Source organism: Polypterus senegalus, chromosome 8, assembly GCF_016835505.1.
Source record: "Polypterus senegalus isolate Bchr_013 chromosome 8, ASM1683550v1, whole genome shotgun sequence".
NCBI classification, from domain to species: Eukaryota; Metazoa; Chordata; class Cladistia; order Polypteriformes; family Polypteridae; genus Polypterus; species Polypterus senegalus.
Genome location: NC_053161.1, coordinates 116,273,023 through 116,292,249, shown reverse-complemented (window position 1 = coordinate 116,292,249; position 19,227 = coordinate 116,273,023). Strand labels below are relative to the sequence as shown.

The window sequence follows — 19,227 nt, the reverse complement described above, 5'->3', positions numbered from 1 at the left end:
TTAGATTCCATGTTACAAAAATTAAGATTTGTTCATAGTCTCAATTTAAACACTGCGAGAAAACTAATTTCTATCAGTGGTGAGGCATTAGGTTAAAAATTATGAATCTAAATTACAGTATATTGATGCAGATTTTCATTTAGCATTTCTTCTTCCCTTACACAGGGTATGTTGTTAATGTTGTGTGCTTAAAGCATTCATTGATTTATGCTTTCCATGCTGAATAATGTGTAACTGTTGGTTGGAAGAGCCAGACGGAATTTTTTTTATTTTCAACCTTATTCAGAGGAATAACAATTGCTCTGCAGACTAAATAAAAACTGTTGCACTAATGGTAGCAGGAAAAGGTGGAGACTGAAAAAGAAATCTAGAAATTTCACAAAAAGCTGGATGTAGCGTATGACAAGTGCTGAATGACTGCCAACAACATAGCACAAAGCATTTTTTTCATAAAGCTGGTTAGATTGTTTTTAAAATGTTGCATGTTTTTTGTTTCAGGGAACCTGAACCCCCATGACTTTCTTTGCATTAGTTTAAAGTACTAACTTACTGTAGAGAAAAATGCCTGTTGAAAATGTTTATTTTTTTTAATTTTTTTATTTTTGGGAAAACTTTAAATACATTTTTGGAAATATTAAGTATTTTGCTAAATGATTGACTTCTGTGTTTTTTTGAACAATTATATTTTATGTCCTCTCTTTAACTTGCATTGCTGTTTATATACAGTGAATTTTAAATGCCTTTTCTTTTTTGTAAGTACTATTTTTTAATCACTTTTTTTTTTTTTTTTTAAATGGGTTTTGACAAATTCGGGTCAAGTCACTGTCTCCATGGAGCTTTCTCAAGGCACTCAGAAACGTATCTCCCACTTCAGAAACAGGCAGGTTAGCTTTATTTGGCATCTTTAAATTGATACAGTTTTAATGACTGTGCCCTGTGATGAACTGACACTTCACCCAAGATTGGATCCCACCTTGCACTTGTATGCTGCCAGAATAGACTACAACCCCTTTGACCTTGCAAGAAGTATATAGAGTTAACAAAGACTTTGAAAATAAATCTCTTTAAAGTAAGATGAACCAGGAAGTGAGTTTAGATTCAATTATTAAAAAAAAATATATATCATTAGAATGAACAGAAGCTGCTTCTAAGAACTTTTTTGTAATCCTGTTAGTACCAAAGAAATCATGTTCAAATAGAGTTATTTGAAGCCATTTACATTTATTTTTTACTGTATGAATTACATACATTTTTATGGTATAGAAAATATTTGCAGCCTATTAACAATCATGTTCTTTTATGCATTTTAATGTGTCTGGGAACTACCAATTTAGGAATGTAGTAGCTGTAAGGAAACACTAATATTATTTGTGTATCAAAATTACTTGATTTAGACAAAGTAAATTTAGCATATCATTTTTTGTGTATGCAAATTTTTCCTTATACAAATGAGATTTCATATTCTATTTTATGTACATATTTAAAGTCCTGCATTTCCAGTCTTTTAAGTTAATTGCTGTGAGCATACTCCTGTTTTGTAGTGTTAACTCTGATCCTGCTGGTTGCTTCAAAGTGCTCAAAGAATGGATTCTCTAGCTAAATTGTAAATGAACATTCTCATGTAAGATAAGGACATCACTAATTGACTTATTAGAACTGGGTAACTTGTGCTCTTTCATGTTTTCCTGTGCTAAAGTTCACCCTCTGCCATAAAGGACTCTTTTAAACCAGTTGGCCTGCATCATTTGTAGGATCTTTCTCCTCACTAGTTGTGAACTTTGTTTAAAGAAGTGTCTTTACCAACAACATCAAACTGGGTGGAGAGGGTGATTTATGAATGACTCATCTGAGCTAAAGGAAGTCTGAGTTAGTTCCAGAGACTGTGCAGTGTTCAGTGTCCCTCAGACTATTTCTAACAGAGTTTTTATACACAGTCTATATAAAACATTCAATTAAAGTCTGGTGCCATATTGATTTACTTGATATAATCAATATAAACTCATTTCCTTTTTGGCTACCAATACATAACTCTGATCCTGATAACCTCAATACTGTGTCTGGCAAAATAGTAAATTGATTTATCCATATAATTTTCTCAAAAATCTCTCATGCATACATACACTGGATTTAAAAGTGAATGGAGATTATTGGAGAATGGGATATAAAACGTTTTTGCATTTTTTTTTTCCTTTCATGGTTTACAATTTATTAATCCTAATTTGTCCTAAACATTTGCTTTTTACCAAAGAATTCAAAATACTTTTTATCAGTATATAATCTCTAAGAATGTATCTGTTTGTGGAGTAAGGAATGCTGTAAAGAAAGTGATGTAAATGTTTATACTTGTAAAGGAATGTCAATGTTAAGTTATTTGGGGTATTATAATATTTAAAGTTTCTGATGTATACAGTTGTTAAAAAAACGGTACATCATCTGTGTTTGGGGGTTTGGTGTAATGTGTTTTTTTTTTTTTTTTCCAACTGTCAGTAAGATGCAAATGTTTTATGTTGAGAAAATATTTGATGGCAAGCAAATCTGCATTTACTGGAAGCTCCAGAATTAATTAGTGTAAGAGTTTTTTATTTATCCCTACCAGGGAGCACATGAAGGAATTGTGCAGATGTTTTAGCTTGATATTGTTTCATTGTTTTTTGTTGCCTGTTTACAGTGGTGAATTTAGTTAATCCAAAAAATGTTTTACACAATCAATTTATTGTCATTGCCAAATATTTAATTTAAATGAATAAATCCCCATGTGGTTAAGCATTTTCACTCTTCAATCAAGTATACATGTCAATTTTTTTTTCTCCAGCTGCTTAGTTCATTTTGCTTTGAGTGGCACATTTTCATCTTTGTCATAGAAAATATATAAATTGTGTAACAATATAATGGAAATATGCATTGAAATGTTTTACAGGCACTTTTATTTGTTTCATTATTGCCCACTGTAACAAACATTTTCCAGCAATACCTGAAGTAAAATATTAGTATGAATGTCATCTGAAGCAAACTAGAATGGTCAGCATAGACAAGAATATTCAGAAATTATATTTGGCATAATTACAACAAAATGTATATTTGTCTGATATTCCAGTAATGTGACATTTTAAAATGTATTTCTGTTTGCATTCTGCATTGTAAAAAACAACTATACACAAAGTAGTGAAAGTCAATACAGGGTAGCAAGGGAGTTTCTTAGTTTGGTCAAAGATTAATAAAGTGTATATTGCTAATTTTTTGTAACATGATGAAATAAACATGATGATACAGTAAACAGTTTGGTGTTAAAATGTATTTCCACTTGGTATCTTGAACATATTTTGAGCTTGTTTTTATAATCTTAATGTTACAGGATGACTTGCATGGGGTCATAGTGGCTCAGGCAATGTATTTTGCAGACGGGTGCAGGGGGTGGACTGTGCACTCATTGTTGTGGATGATAGTCCCAATTAAGGTTTGCTCCTTCCTTGTTGTTGATGAGATGGGCCTGTTATCCTCTGACCTTAGACTTCACAGAAAAGGATCAGAAAATTGACTCGATGAATGAAATACTGCCATATGGCCTATTCTAAATAGTTAAAATATTCTTTGTTTACTGAAGCCTATGATATATAGAGAATTTTAACTTCAAATATTTACAATGTACTCATGAAAATCAAAATCTAGATACTTTTAAGTAAAGAATAACAAAGCTTCATTTATTGGCCTCTCCTCTGAACCAACTCCTGGCTTTATAACTGGAACATCTACTTCTTAAGGGCTTCAGAAGATTTATTGACCCTCAAAAATCAAATTCAGACATGTACATTGTAAAAAGTATATATACATTAAACTTGGAGTAAGAGTAATCTGGTGGTATAGCAGAACAAAGCTGTATTACTAACTCCGATTTCAATGCTCAGTAGAAGCATAACCTAAACTAGTAATATACATGATGACATAACACTGACTTGATCAAAATAAATGTAACCTCCTTTTATATTTGCAGTTGTAAAATCTTCCAAGGTGAAGAAATAAGAGGAGAAACCTGCCTGAAGTGAATTTAAGCAGTGTGTTGTATTATACTTTGCATGCTTAGCCCTGGATGTGTACATGGTGTTTCCAGTGAATATTTGTGTTTTGAAATTTGTCCAAATGCCAATGGATTTTGTACTAAATAGTAATTTAATATGGAAATCATGCTCTTAAAATAGCCTTAATGATTGTCAAATTACAGCAGCTTGGGAATTTTTGCTCCTTCTCAAGTGATGAGATGCACCTTGGGCTTCTGCTGTGTTATTTTTCATTTCATGCAGCCATTTAAAGCTCTATAATACATCTGGTTTGCTTACATTTGCTTTTATGTAGTATATACATAAAACATAACACTGTGGTTTCTCTTGTTTGTATTGTTTAATCAATACAAAAGAGAATTTTTTCAGATTATGCATGGCACATTACAAAGCGCAAAGATTCTTTATCGATTCTCCAGAGAAAAATGCTTGTATAGCAAACGATATACAAAAGCTTACACTGAAGATGTCAAAGGTGAAACGGTATGATAAACAAATGTGCCATAATTTGTTTAAAATCAACATATTAAAATGGAAAAAATATATATAGTGTGTATATATATATATATATATATATATATATATTTTTTATATATATATATATATATATTTTTATATATATATATATATATTTTTATATATATATATATATATATTTTTATATATATATATATATATATATATATATATATATATATTTTTATATATATATATATATATATTTTATATATATATGCTGTTTATATATAGATATCAATATCTCCAATTTGGTTAGAAAAACTTTCTGCATTGTTCCCTATTTAACTAGGGAAGTAATTTGTAGGTTGACCAGGGCAATCAAACCAAGAATTTACACCATTGTTCATGATAGCCAATTCGGCAAACATCCTCCTCTCTACCACTGTCTCCATGAAAGTGCTAAGAAAAGAGACCACCTTGGTTAACTTCCTGGTTAACTTTAGTTCATTGGCATCTACTGTTCTGCTATTTCCCCAACATCATCTTCTTTTTTTTTTCATCTTTCAGTTTTTCCCATTAGGAGTTACCATAGTAGATCATTCATTTCTATATTTACTTGTCCTCTATATCTTGTTCTGTCACACCCACCACCGGCATGTCCTCTCTCACCACATCCATAAACATCCTCTTAGGCCTTTTTTCTTTCCTCTTGCCTGGCAGTTCTGTCTTTAGCATCCTTCTCCCAATATAATATACCCAGCATCTCTCCTTTGCACACGTCCAAACCAACGCAATCTTGCCTCTCTGCCTATGTCTCCAAACCGTCCCAACTTGAGCTGACCATCTAATATACACATTTCTAATCTGTCCATTCTCGTTGCACCCCGTGCAAATCATAACATCTTTCACTCTGCCACCTTCAGCTCTCTCTCTTGTCTTTTCATTAGTGCCACCATCTCCAACCATTATAACATAGCTGGTCTCTTGTAGACCTTCCCTTTCACTCTTGCTGGTAACCATCTGTCACAAATCACTCCCGATACTCTTCTCCACTCTACCTGCACTTTCTTCTTCAACTATCTTCCACATTCCCCATTAGTCTGCACTGCTGAACCCAAGTATTTAAATCCATCCACCACCTTCAATTCCCTACATCCTCATCATTCCTTTGACCTCCCTCTCATTTACACACGTGTTCTGTCTTGTTCCTACTGACCTTCATTCCTCTCCTTTTTAGAGCATACCTCCACATTCTAGGGTTTCCTCAACCTGCTCCCTAGTTTCATTTCAGATCATATTGTCATTTGCAAACATCATAGTCTACGGGGACTCTTGCCTAGTCGCGTCTGTCAACCTGTCCATCATCATTGCAAGTAAGAAAGGGCTCAGAGCCAATCCCTGAGGTAATCCCACCTCCACCTTGAACACATCCGTCACTCCTACTGCAGACCTATCCACTGTCACACTTCCCTCGTACATATCCTGTACCACTCTTCTCTGCCACTCCCGCCTTCCTTATACAATACCACAACTCTCTAGGCACCCTGTCATATGCTTTCACCAAGTCCACAAAGAACTCCTTCTGACCTTCTCAATACTTCTCCTTCAACACCCTCAGAGCAAACATTGCATTTGTGGTGCTCTTTCCTGGCATGAAACCATACTTCGGCTGTCTAATCATCACCTCCCTTCTTAACCAAGCTTCCACTGGTCTATCCCTTAATGTCATGCTGCGACTCATCAGTTTTATTCCTCTGTAGTTACTACAGCTCTGCACATCCCCCTTATTTTTTAAAATCGGTACCAGTATACTTCACTCCTCAGGCATCCTGTCACTTTCCAAAATTGCATTTAATGATCTGGTTAAAAACTCCACTGCCATCTCTCCTGAACACCTCCATGCTTCCATAGGTATGTAATCTGGATCAACAAGCCTTCCCATTCTTCATTCTCTTTATAGCTGTCCTTACTTCATCCTTGTTAATCCATTACCCTTGCTGGTTCACTATCTCCACATCATCTAACCTTTTTTCTCTCTCTCTCATCCTCTTCATTCATCAACCTCTCAAATTACTCTTTCCATCTATTCAACACACTTTCCTTCCTGGTGAGTATGTTTCCATCATTCTGCTTTATGACCCTAACCTGCTGCTCATCTTTCCCAGCTCGTTCCATCTGCCTAGCCAATCCGTACAGGTCCTTTTCTCCCTCAATGTCCAGCCTCTCATACAACTCATCATACGCCTTATATTTATAATATGCCTTCACTACCTCTCTCCAACTTATGCCCTTACTGCTTTTGCTGTAGTTGCCCACCCAGTGCCAGTCTTACTTCCTCTCTGAACTCAACCTTGCAGTCTTACTTTTTCAGCTTTCATCATTTGATCCTTGGCTCTGCCCTCGCTCTCCTCCTCCTCCTCTTGATCTCCAGCATCATCCTACAGACCACCATCCTATGCTTCCTTACTACGCTTTCCCTTGCCACCACTTTGTGGTTTTCAGTTTCCTTCATATTGACTCTCCTGCATAGGATTTAATCCACCTCTGTGCATCTTCCTCCACTTGTGCTATCATCTGACCTTCTGCATTTCTGTCCTTGATCCTATACCTATTCATCACCTCCTCCTCTCATCTGTTCCCTTCACCAACATGTCCATTGAAATCTACTCTAATCACCACTTTCTGTTACTTGGGTACACTGTTCATCACTTCATCCAACTCACTCCAGAAATCATCTTTCTCAGCCATCGCACACCCACCTGGCCGGGCATATGCACTAACAAAATTCATCACACCTTCATTCTGACCAACACTCTTTTCACCTCCAAAACACTCTTGACATACTGTTCCTTCGGGGTAACCCCTACCCCATCTTTCCTTCCATCCACACCATAATAGAATAATTTGAACCTGCTTACAATTATTTTGACCTTACTCCTTCCAACTAGTCTCTTGCATGCACAATATATCAGCCTTCTTTCTCTTCACCATATCGGCTAAGGTTCTCCCTTTAACAGTCATAATTCTAACGTTCAAAGTTCCTATCTTCACTTCCACTCTCCTACCCTTCCTCCTCTCTCTGGACACACCTGCCCCCTCTTCCAAGTATAGGGTGGATAGATTAGACTTTGCCAGAAAACATTTTTTAAAAGCCTGTCCAGTTCTAGAACAATTTTCTTTGTACAGAGGAAACTAAGGTCAATGTATTTCAGAATGTTGGAAATAGAAGAGTATGGCGAAGAGAAGAAATGGCTCATGATCCGATAGATACCATATTATCTGTGAAAAATGGTGGAGGCAATTTTATGGCATGATCATGCATGGCTGCGAATAGAAGTCAGTCACAAATGTTTATTGGTGATATGACTGCTGAAAGAAGTATTAGGATGATTTCTGAAGTAAATAGGGCTGTACTGTCTGATCAGATTCAGACAAATTCCTGAAAACTGATAGGATGATGTTTCAAAGAACAAACGGACAATGAGCCAAAACATATTATGAAAACAAACCAAGTGCTTTACAAAGCAATGACCAAGTCAATCAACTGACCTCAACTCAGTTGGAAATGCATTTCACTTGCTGAAGACAAAACTGATGGCAGGAAGTCCAACGAACAAGCAGCACCTAAAGGCAGCTGCAGTAACGACCTGGCAAAGCATCACTAGAGTGCAAATGGTTATGGGTTGCAGATTTTAGGTAGTCATTGAGTGTAAAGGATTTTCAACCAAATATTGAAAATGATCATTATATATATGACTAGCCTTCCCCCGCGTAGAAGTGAAACAGGACAGTGAGGAGGGCCCTGCCTGGCTCCCTACTCCTGATGTCACGCTTCCCACCCCTCCCCTTGGCCTGCAGCCTCTGTCTCGCATTAGCATGAATATATCGTTCCTGCAAGCAGACTGTGATTCTTAGCACAATGAGAGAAGTCGCACAATCAACCAGAATGTTTAAGCAAATTATACAAAAAAACCCAATCTAAATCTGTTAAGTAGTTCTCTCGTGAAAAGCAAACAGAGATATATATCCATACCGACCCTCGCAGCTCTAGACAAGGCGGTGGCCTAGCAGTAATCATCAGAGCAGACTTAAATATCAAACGAATCCCAATTGACTGTTCACTGTCTTTTGAGTGCCTGGCTCTTAAACTCTTAAACAGGTCCTGTCTCACCTAAGCTCTTATTCTCAGAGAATTATCCTTCTTGGTGATTTCAACATCCATATTGACATTACTACATCTAAACTGAGAAATGAATTCCTATCCTTACTGGACTGTTTTGACTTGACACAAAATGTTGATTTTCCCACCCACTCTGGTGGTCATATATTGGATCTGATCTGTACATCTGGACTATCTGTTGCCAACACTTACAGCACTGATTTGGGACTCTCTGACCATAAAGCAGTACTTTTCACTGTCTCACTGCCTTTCCCGCCTCTTACCTGTAAACGACAAATTTCTTACAGAAACCTTAAAAATATCTGTCCCTCTATCCTTTCTGGATCCATTTCTGATCTTTTACTGTCTGCACCTATTCCGTCAACACTAGATAGTCTTGTTGACCACTATAACTCAGCCCTTCATTCAGCATTAGATAAAACAGCTCCTTTAAAACATAAGGAGGTTTCCTTTAAACGTTCAGCTCCTTGGTATAATTCAGAATTGCGATCTATGAAAGCAGCTGGCCGACCTTGAGAGAATGTCACGTAAGACTGGCCTCACCGTGCCCATCCAGGCTTTCTCTGACCACCAAAGAGCTTACAGAGAAGCACTAATTGCTGCTACGAACACCCATTATGGCAGAATAATGTAAACTGGCCACGATAACCCAAGGGTTTTGTTCTCTGTAGTTAATAAACTACTCGAACCTGCATCTGGCCCAACTACCTCTTCTACTGAAGTCTGTGAGGATTTCCTCCACTTTTTCCATAACAAAATTAAAGATCTAAATAATTCAACTAACATAAATACATCATCTGTTTATATCTCTCCCTGTTTTCCCACTCCATCCAGCTCCTTCTCTAAGTTCTCACCAGTCACATCTGCTTTGTTAATGACCTGCTTTGTAAGATGAGGCCGACTACTTGTGTACTGGACCCCATCCCCAGCACACTACTTAAATCCTGCCTTCATGCCATAATCCCGACTTACAACAATAATAAACTCATCCCTTGACACTGGCTCTGTGCCACTCACTTTTAAAATCGCTTCTGTAACCCCAATGTTAAAAAAGTCTGGTCTTGATGCTGACAATCTTAACAATTTCTGGCCTATTTCCCACATACCTTTTCTGTCAAAAGCTCTTGAGCATGTTGTAGCCTCCCAGCTCACCAATTACTTAACGTCTAATAACTTGATGGAACCCTTTCAGTCTGGTTTCAGGGTGCAGCACAGCTGTGAAACTGCTCTGCTACGGGTAACCAATGATTTGCTTATGGCAGCAGACTCTGGACAAACCAGCATATTAATTCTGTTAGACCTTAGTGCAGCATTTGACACTGTCAGACATGACATTCTACTGTCAAGAATGGAGAACATGCTGGGTATCTCTGGCACTGCCCTCCAGTGGTTCAAGTCCTATCTGACTGATAGGCAAGAGTTTGTTAGTCTTGGCAACAGCAGATCCAGCTGGCGCCAGTCACACAAGGAGTTCCTCAGGGCTCTGTCCTGGCCCTCTTCTCTTCTGTATTTATATGCTTCCCTTGGCCATATTATTCGTAGCTATGGACTGGGCTATCATTTTATGCAGATGATACTCAACTCTACTTCAATGTTAAAAGTGGAACTTCATCAGAGCTTTCTCAGCTCACAACCTGCCTTAGTGAAATTAAAACCTGGATGGAGCAGAACTCTTTAAAATTAAATTGCAACAAAACTGAACTCCTGCAAATTGGGACTAAAATGCAACTTAATAAAATGAGCTCCTTCCCAGTCCATCTTGGTGGTGATCTCATCAGACCTGCCTCTGCTGCAAAGAATCTTGGTGTAATTTTTGATTCCTCCCTTTCTTATCCTGCCCACATAAATCACATTAAGAAACTTTCTTACTTTCACCTCCACAACATATCACGTGTTCGCTCCTTCCTCTCCTTTTCTAACGCTGAGAAACTTGTCCATGCTTTTATCACATCCGCATCATTATTGTAACTCTGCTGGCAGGTGCCCTTCTAATCTTATATCACAGCTCCAGCTTATTCAAAACTCGCTGCAAGAGTCCTTACTGAACCAGCAGCAGCGAGCACAACACCCATCCTGCTCCGCTTCACTGGCTCCCTGTGTCTTACAGAATCGAATATAAAATCCTACTAATAACCTACAAAGCCTTAAATAACCTTGCCAAACTACATCAGTGACCTTCTCCATCACTATGTGCCTGCCCACCACTAAGGTCCTCTGATTCTGGCAATCTTGTTGTGCCCCACACTAATCTACACTCCATGGGTGACAGGGCCTTCAGCTGTATAGCCCAGACTCTGGAATGACCTACCGAAATTAATCAGGTCAGCTGACTCCATGAATTCTTTTAAAAACAACTCAAAACTCATCTGTTCAGGAAGGCTTTTAGCTCTACTTGACTTTATTACCCTTCTCTCAGTTTACCTCTCTGTCAAGATGCTCATGTAACCTGTGTGTGTGTGTGCTAGACCATCAATTATGTTGTCTGTTAGGCTTTCTCTGAATTTACTGTCTTAATCTTCTTTATTTATTTATTTGGTTTGTACAATGCTATATACTGTATACCCTGCGTTCTTTCTTAATTCTGTAAGTGCCTTGAGCATGGGAAAGGCACTATATAAATAAAATGTATTATTATTATTATTATTATTATTATTATTATTATTATTATTATTATATATAGAGAGATTATATTAGCTTGTCCAAATACTTTTGAGCCCTTGAAAATTGGGGGACTGTGCATGAAACTGTCTGTCTTTTCTAAACAGCACATATAATATTGTTTGTTAAATCCCTTAATCTAAAGCTGAAAGTCTATACTACAATCACATCTTGATTATTTTGTTTAAATCCATTATGATAGTGTACAGAGCCAAAATTATGAAAATTGTGACACTGTCCAAATACTTATGAACCTGACTGTATATTATTAAGTTCATTACATAAAATTGAATACGATTTTAATGTGACAAAACAGGACAGACTCCAAGGGGGATGTTTCACAAGGCTCTGTTTTCAATATAAAGTTGTATAAAATTTGTATGACTAGCAGGTGGGACACTTTTTTATTTTTCTTCCCTTTCTGATGTTTAAGAAAGGTCTTTCTTGTTCTTCCATCTTTTCTTTCAATATCAATTTAAAAAAATAATTGCTTCAGCATCCTTTTCACCTGTCGCAAGTCACAACAATTTCAAATGCTTTTGTTGTGCTCTGAAAAACGTTCACATATTCCTGACTTCCTTAGCTAAGCTGTATCTCTACTAGGAAGTAGCATAATATTCTCGAAACTGTTTAATTCAGGACCATGGGGGGCTGCAGCCGATACCAACAGCAGCAGATGCAAGTCAATGACAGGACCACTCACATATGCACCCACACGTGGGGCCAGTCTCGGATCACCAATAAACCTGAGCAGCTTTTCTGGGAATATGAAAGGAAAACCAAAACAGACAACGGCCAGATGTGTCAAGAACTGTTTCCAAAATGGTAATTTTTAAAACCTGAATATATTCTCATTCGTTGTATGTATTTGTACTAGGAGCATTCCTCCTTTTCTATTAGTTGTAACTTTGAAAAGCTACTTAGTCAGTCAATCAAGCACAAGACTGTGGTGTGGTGAAGTGCTGGGGGTGCTGGAGTTTATACCATAGGGCTGCCAGGTTAGACCCTGCCTCCTTGTTGTGTGCTCCTGAGCCGCTCAGTTGGCTTCTGTTGTAAGAATGAATGATCTCGAAAGTCACCTAGGCCACAAATAAATAATACATTTCACTTGTTGCATAATGTCTCCATCTACTGCCTGAGCAGACATAAAACATAAAGTAGTTTTGGTACCTCTCTTTTGCCTCTTGTAACGACATATTAGATACTATATTGAAATGATTGAGTGTGAGTTTTCTTTTCCTTCTTCCTCTCCCTCTGCATTTCTTTCCACTTCACATCATTATAAAATCTTAAACTGAAATTATGAGATAGATATTCAAAGGCATGAGATAGTAAATCAAACTTATAAAATACTAAGTTGAAATTTGACGCTGTTCTACCCCTGGCTGAAGATGCTTACTTGGTCAAAAGGTGAGATTCTAACTAATCTGTGGTAATAATATGAGCTGCTTTAAACGATTTCTGAAGAAGTTTCTACAAACTAAAAATAGAAAGTGTAATCCAAAAAAGTCTGCAGTTTTCAAGTGATCCTTTGCCCAACTACAGTAAGTGCCGTTAAAGAAAATATATAAATATATAATAATGACAGTTTCCAGAATATACATTACAGTTGAAGTGGAAGGAACGCAATGGATAGTTTAGTCCTGATTCTTCCATCCATCCATTATCCAACCTGCTATATCCTAAATACAGGGTCATGGGAGTCTGCTGGGGCCAATCCCAGCCAACACAGGGTGCAAGGCAGGAAACAAACCCCGGGCAGGACGCCAGCCCACCACAGGGCACACACACACACCCACAAACCAAGCACACACTAGAGACAACTTAGGATCGCCAATGCACCGAACCTGCATGTCTTTGGACTGTGGGAGGAGACCCACGCAGACACGGGGAGAACATGCAAACTCCACGCAGGGAGAACCCGGGAAGCGAACCCGGGTCTCCTAACTGCGAGCCACCCTAACTGTTGTTTGGTTTTTTTAAAACATTTTTGAATTGTTTTAAGAAACCAAATAATTACTAATTGAAAAATATCTATGAATACAAAATGACCAATTCTAGCAGGAAGTATCACTATTTCCATCCATTATCTAACTACAGGGTCCCGGGGGTCTGCTGGAGCCAATCCCAGCACACAAGGCAGGAAACACACACACCAATGCACCGAACCTGCATGTCTTTGGACTGTGGGAGGAGACCCACACAGACACGGGGAGAACATGCAAACTCCACACACAGCGATACCCACTGCACCACCGTGCCACCCATGTCCTGATTCTTGAAGCTTATTATATCAGGACTTTTTATTTATTTATTTCTTACATCTGCTTTCCTAACCTCTTTGGGCCAACAGATGATGACATGGGGTGGGAGTGTATCCTAGTACCATTGATTGCAAAGCAGAAAGCAACCCTAGAATGGACGACAGTTCGTATGCACATACCCACACTCATGTAGACCCGGTCAAATTAAAGTCAAGATGTCAGCCCATCAAGAGGTGTACTGACTTGTATGACCACAATAACTCATATTTGGCCAATTTATTGTCTTGAGGAGTAAGGAGTACATCAGGTAAACTGATTTATATTTTATGTTAATTGTAATTTTCTATTAATTGAAAAAACATTTTTGAATGTATTTTTGAATACATTCTAGTTTATCTTAGTGATGTGTTGCATGTTGATTTCACATGAAAGTAAGGATTTCACTGTAGTCTGTACTTTGATGACATTAATATTACTACTACTACTACTGCTATGGCTAATTAATCTGCCAATCCTGGAGGACTTCAAAGGAACCGGACAGCTCAAAGCAAACCAAGACAGACATGTCAAGGTGCATTGAACAGAATCTGTGCTGTAGATCCAAACTGAATGCTCCTAATCAAATGGTCAACTGGCCTTTCTGTTGTCAAAAGAAGATGTGCATAAGGGCCCCAGTGGAGCCTGAAGTGCCTGTATAACTTCTGCAGAATCACAAATTCTTTTAAGGTACATTTCTGCATTTTTGTCATCATATTTGTAGGATACCTGCAAAACTTATGTACAAAGAGAACAGATTAAATCATTTCTATCCATTTGTTGTCTATCCAACCCTCATCCTGTTTTTTCAGGTTTGTGGGGAGATGGAGGCTATGCCAACAGCACTCTTCCCAAGAAGGATGCAACTGTGACTGGAGTTCATTATAAAGTAAGAAATACAGTACAGTTGTGATGGAAGTTTTACTGAAGTGCTGTATTTTGTTCTAATTGGCTTCATTATTTCATGATTCAACATGAAACCTAAATGGCTCAATGTGCTATTTGACAAATACGTACCACCAAGTGCTCATAGGTGGGGCTTGCACCTTCTCCCCTTGTCTGCACTCTGGTTTCATATTCTCACAATGTGTGGTTAGGTTGAGTGGCAACACTAAATGGCCCAGTATGGGTGTGTGCCCTGCAAGTGACTGGCACTCCTTAATTCCTGCCTTGTACTCAGTATTGCTGGGATAACTTATGACTGTTATGACCCTGATTTGGATTACATTTTAATAAATTGATGGATGATATAATATTTTACAACTGGCCAATTTCAACAATACAGATACTGCGTCCACTCTCTGTACTCCCTCTGCACGTATGACTGCATGGCTGCACGTGACTCTAACATCATTTTTGAGTTTGCTGATGACACATCTCTGGTAGGCTTTATCTAACAAGAATGAGCAGGCTTGAATGAAGTGGAGAGTCTGTCACACTGGTGTCAGGCCAACAGTCTTCTACTGAATTGTGGACATTGGGAGGAAACAGCCGAGGCACTACCACCCACTCAGTATTAACAGCACTCCAGTAGAGAGGGTGGACAATTTCAGACACCTCGGTGTCCACGTAACAGAAGATCTGACCTGGTCCAAGCACATCAACACCATGGTGAAAAAGGCACAGCAACATCTGCACTACCTCCAAGCTTCAGAAATTTTAAGCTGCCCTTCTAGTTACTAAAGCATTTTTATACATCCAGCATCAAAAGTATCCTGACAAGATGTGTTGCTTCCTGGTTTGGGAATGGCACACAGCAGGCCCACAAGGTTCTGCAGTCAGTGGTGTAGTCAGTTGAACGCATCCCTGGGTGTGTACCTCCTAACTTCAAGGACATCTACATTAGGTGAGGTCAGACTCCTGCAGTAAAAGTTATCAATGATACCAGCCGTCCCAACAATAGCCTCTTTTCTGCACTGTGGTCATTAAAATGGTACCACGGCCTAAAGTCCAGTTCAGAAAGGAGCTTCTTTCTACAGTCCATCCACATTTTGAATAAGGAAGAACTTAGAACTACATGGTGCCTTATTCTTAAGTCTCTCACATTAAGTTATTCATCTGTTTAGTTATTATTATTTATTAGTTAGTATTAAAAGACATATATATATTTTGTCACGTCACACGCATGCACATGGGGGACATTTTACAGGCTTAAATAGTGTTTCTTCCCAGCCAGACCATGGGTTGGCGCTGTCGCCTGATCCTCTCCCTTCTTATCCCTCTGCAGCCCAGCCGAAGACCCTGACTCTTAATGACATCACCATTGACCCACCCATTGTTGACATCACTTCCACTACCCAGAATTCCCCTTCCTGCCACATCAGTTCCTGTTCCAGCTGTCCTGACTCCCCCTCTTCCTCCTACCCACCATATTTATAGAGCCGTCTCAATATGTTAATCAGTTCAACTGTGAACTCCACTTTTAAAATGTGTTTTCTATTCTTTGCTGTTTTTTCTGTATATGGGGTGACCATTCCCAAACCTTTTTTGGTCTACTGCCTGATAATTTATCACTATATATATATGTATATGTATTGTAGCTGCCGAGGCGTAAGGCATTGTCAAGCACGGGTAAACGCGTGCTGAAAGAAATCTCAAAGTCCAAAAGTTCATTTTTAAAATATCTAGTGAAAGTTGAAAGCAAATAATCCACACAAAAATAAAAGAAATAATAGTTACACATGTAGAATAAAAGGCAAAAAAAATAAAAAATATATCTTCTATAAACTTAGCTTTTCTTGAGAAACTTTTAGTTATTTCTATACTTAAAAGTTCTTTACTTCTTTCTATACTTAAATTTCTTATATACTTAAAGATTCTTAGCTACTTCTTTCTATACTTAAAGGTTCTTAATTTCTTCTTCTGTATGTCTAATGCAAACGGTTCAGCACTTAAATAAGTGCTGTTTAATGAGTTACTTCACACTCAAAAGCCCCGTAGGCCGGTTGGCAAGGCTGTCACTAACTGAAGAATATTGTTTACTCAAAGCTGTTAGTAATGGCAGGAATACACCGATACGATTCTATTTACGGGGGTTATAGGAACCTCCCATAGATTATGCATTGTCATCTGGTAAATACTCATACATCATATAGAACTAGGAAAATGACTCTTACATTGTAATGTAATGTACATGTATGTATAGATAGAGATAGAGATAGATATCTATCTCTCTCTCTCTCTCTCTATATATATATATATATATATATACTGTATATAGAGAGAGAAAGAGAGAGAGAGATATGTAATGTTTTTGGAATCCATATATCTATAAATTTATATATTATTGTCCCTTTATATTCATCTCAAGGCACAGCCATAGCAGTTGAGCAACTAAACATTTCACTGCGTATTGTACTATATGTATAGTTGAGTTATGAACAAAATCAAATCTTTGGGGTTTTTGTTTTTTAGCATTTTCCATTTTACGGCATATCGTACTGTATGTACGTACAGTTGAGTTACAAATAAAATCAAATCTATGTTCCATTTTTTAGTATCTTAAACTGAAAAGTTTTGAAACTTTTCTTGTCTAGATAGCCCAACCCCACAACTTCTGTAGTCGATCATGTCATTTTTGTGAATTGATAGAATGTAAAGTATGTTAACACCCCTGCCAGTTGTTATGTAGATATGGTGAGGACCACTGGACAGATCATGAAAATGCTGCATACAGTCTACAGAGCACCATTCCTTCACAGGACACGCTTATTGAAAGTGGGACGATTTAGAAACGCCAATCAGACTAACCTGTGCAATTCTGGAATGTCAACACGTTTTTGTTTCAGTTCTATTCACATTTTTGTCGTTCTCACCTAGTACTTCACTCTCAGTCATGGTGAGTTATGGGAATGTTTCTCTAGTTATACATTAATGTTGTGAAGACTACAAATACACTGAATATATGTGCACTTGTGCAGACAAAGCTTTAAGTGGTGTGGACCTGATATAAGAAAAAGACAACATTACAGTAAGATAAGCAAACAGAGATTAAGAAGGGGATGAGATTAAAGTGATTAATATTATGAAGGAATTAGTACATTGGACACTTGCTGTTACTTTAAAATGAGTTCTGCAACTACAACATGGCGATACATATAGAAAATTGTGAAGGGTGAATTTTGTATACATGTTACAAAACTTGTCTTCACATAAAAATTATAGACATGCAAGATAAATTAAAAAGTAGCATGGTATAGAGTAGGACATTTTGGACCATCAAATATTGATTTGATTTTATTCTGGGCAATCTAGGTGAATAGGATGATGAACTTTTTGGGATAAATTGCCTGTTTTCGTCAAAATGGTTCTAAATAAATGACTGAGCAGTCACTGGAGCTGGCACAATACTCCTTTAGCGTGTCCGACTCAGAAGTTTGCCTTTCACTCACCACCTAGAGTGTGGGGCCTGAGATCATATTCCACATGTCTGGTGGGAGCAACATATAGCTCAAAGTGAAGAGTTCCTAGTAACATATGTCAGTATAGTACAGTTCTAAGCTGCATTTACAGAAGTGATTTCCACTGCATTCAACTGATATCTTCTCTTTGTAGATCTGCTGTTGTTTAATGCATTGTGGGCTTATAGGGTAGCAATTGTCACATGTACAGCCTACAGTGAAATTCCTACATGCATGTAGTGCCTATTTTCTACTGAAAGAAATAACTGTGCATTGTGTCAGGCAAGTATTAAAGTGGAATTAACAACTCAAATGGCTCCTTATAGCAACCAAGGGTGGTAGTAGTAGTTGTGGTAGCTATCTTGTAATGTGTATGAAGTATTTGTTCAGTGAAATTTGTGGACGCTAGGGGTCGCTGTTGCCCCATGAAACCCACCAGACGGACGTCAAAGACACACTTGTAAAAAGCACCAAGAAGAATTTCAATATTTTTCTTCAAATACAGTGCACAAAGCACCACACTCGCCACAATTCTCCAAACCTCAATAATAATAATAATAAAAACAATAATCAATAACAATCCTCCACTCCCAGCAGCTTCGTCACCCAACCTCCCAACTCCGGCTCTTTTTGCTGGGACTCGAATAGTCCTTTAAATAGTCCTTGACCCGGAAGTGCTTCTGTCCTTCTGTCCATGTGATTTAATAGCACTTCCGGGTCAGATAAAGACTCTTATTTTTCTTCAGCCCTCAAGTAGCCCGGAAGTACTGCGGGCTTCCGTTCTCATGGCTCTGAAGTGCTTCCGGGTTGTAGTAACAGTAGGAGTCCCCAGGTTCTTTGTGTGCTTGCCCTGGCAACACCCACGGCACCCAACGGGGCTGAGGAAACGGACTCCATGTCCCAGGATGCCCTGAGGGAATCCGGGGAACCATTGTCGTCCAGGGGGAGACATTGCCCTGAAAAGGCTGCGTTCCTCCATTCTTCTCTTTCAGGGATGTCCCGGCCGGATTGAACCGCTGGCTGTCCATCACAAAATATGATTATTGAACAAACATACAACTCATCACTACTCTTCTGTGACACCATGTAAGAAGCATAGAAATGTGCAAGTTAGCCACCTCTTCTATTACCTGGGAAAGAAGAAGAACAAATGGCCATAATGTTTAGATATGAAATTG

The 19,227-nt window shown here is 38.1% G+C and overlaps 1 protein-coding gene across 1 annotated transcript in view; it reads left to right on the top strand.

Annotated features, from left to right (window-relative positions):
* LOC120534241 (serine/threonine-protein kinase 38-like) overlaps positions 1 to 3,276 on the top strand; it is a 55,128-nt gene extending 51,852 nt beyond the window's left edge. Inside the window, exon 13 of the mRNA XM_039761672.1 lies at positions 1 to 3,276. This exon is cut by the window's left edge and continues 761 nt beyond it. The gene's annotated coding sequence lies outside the window, so the exon portion shown is untranslated.
* Positions 3,277 to 19,227: the final 15,951 nt, after the last annotated feature.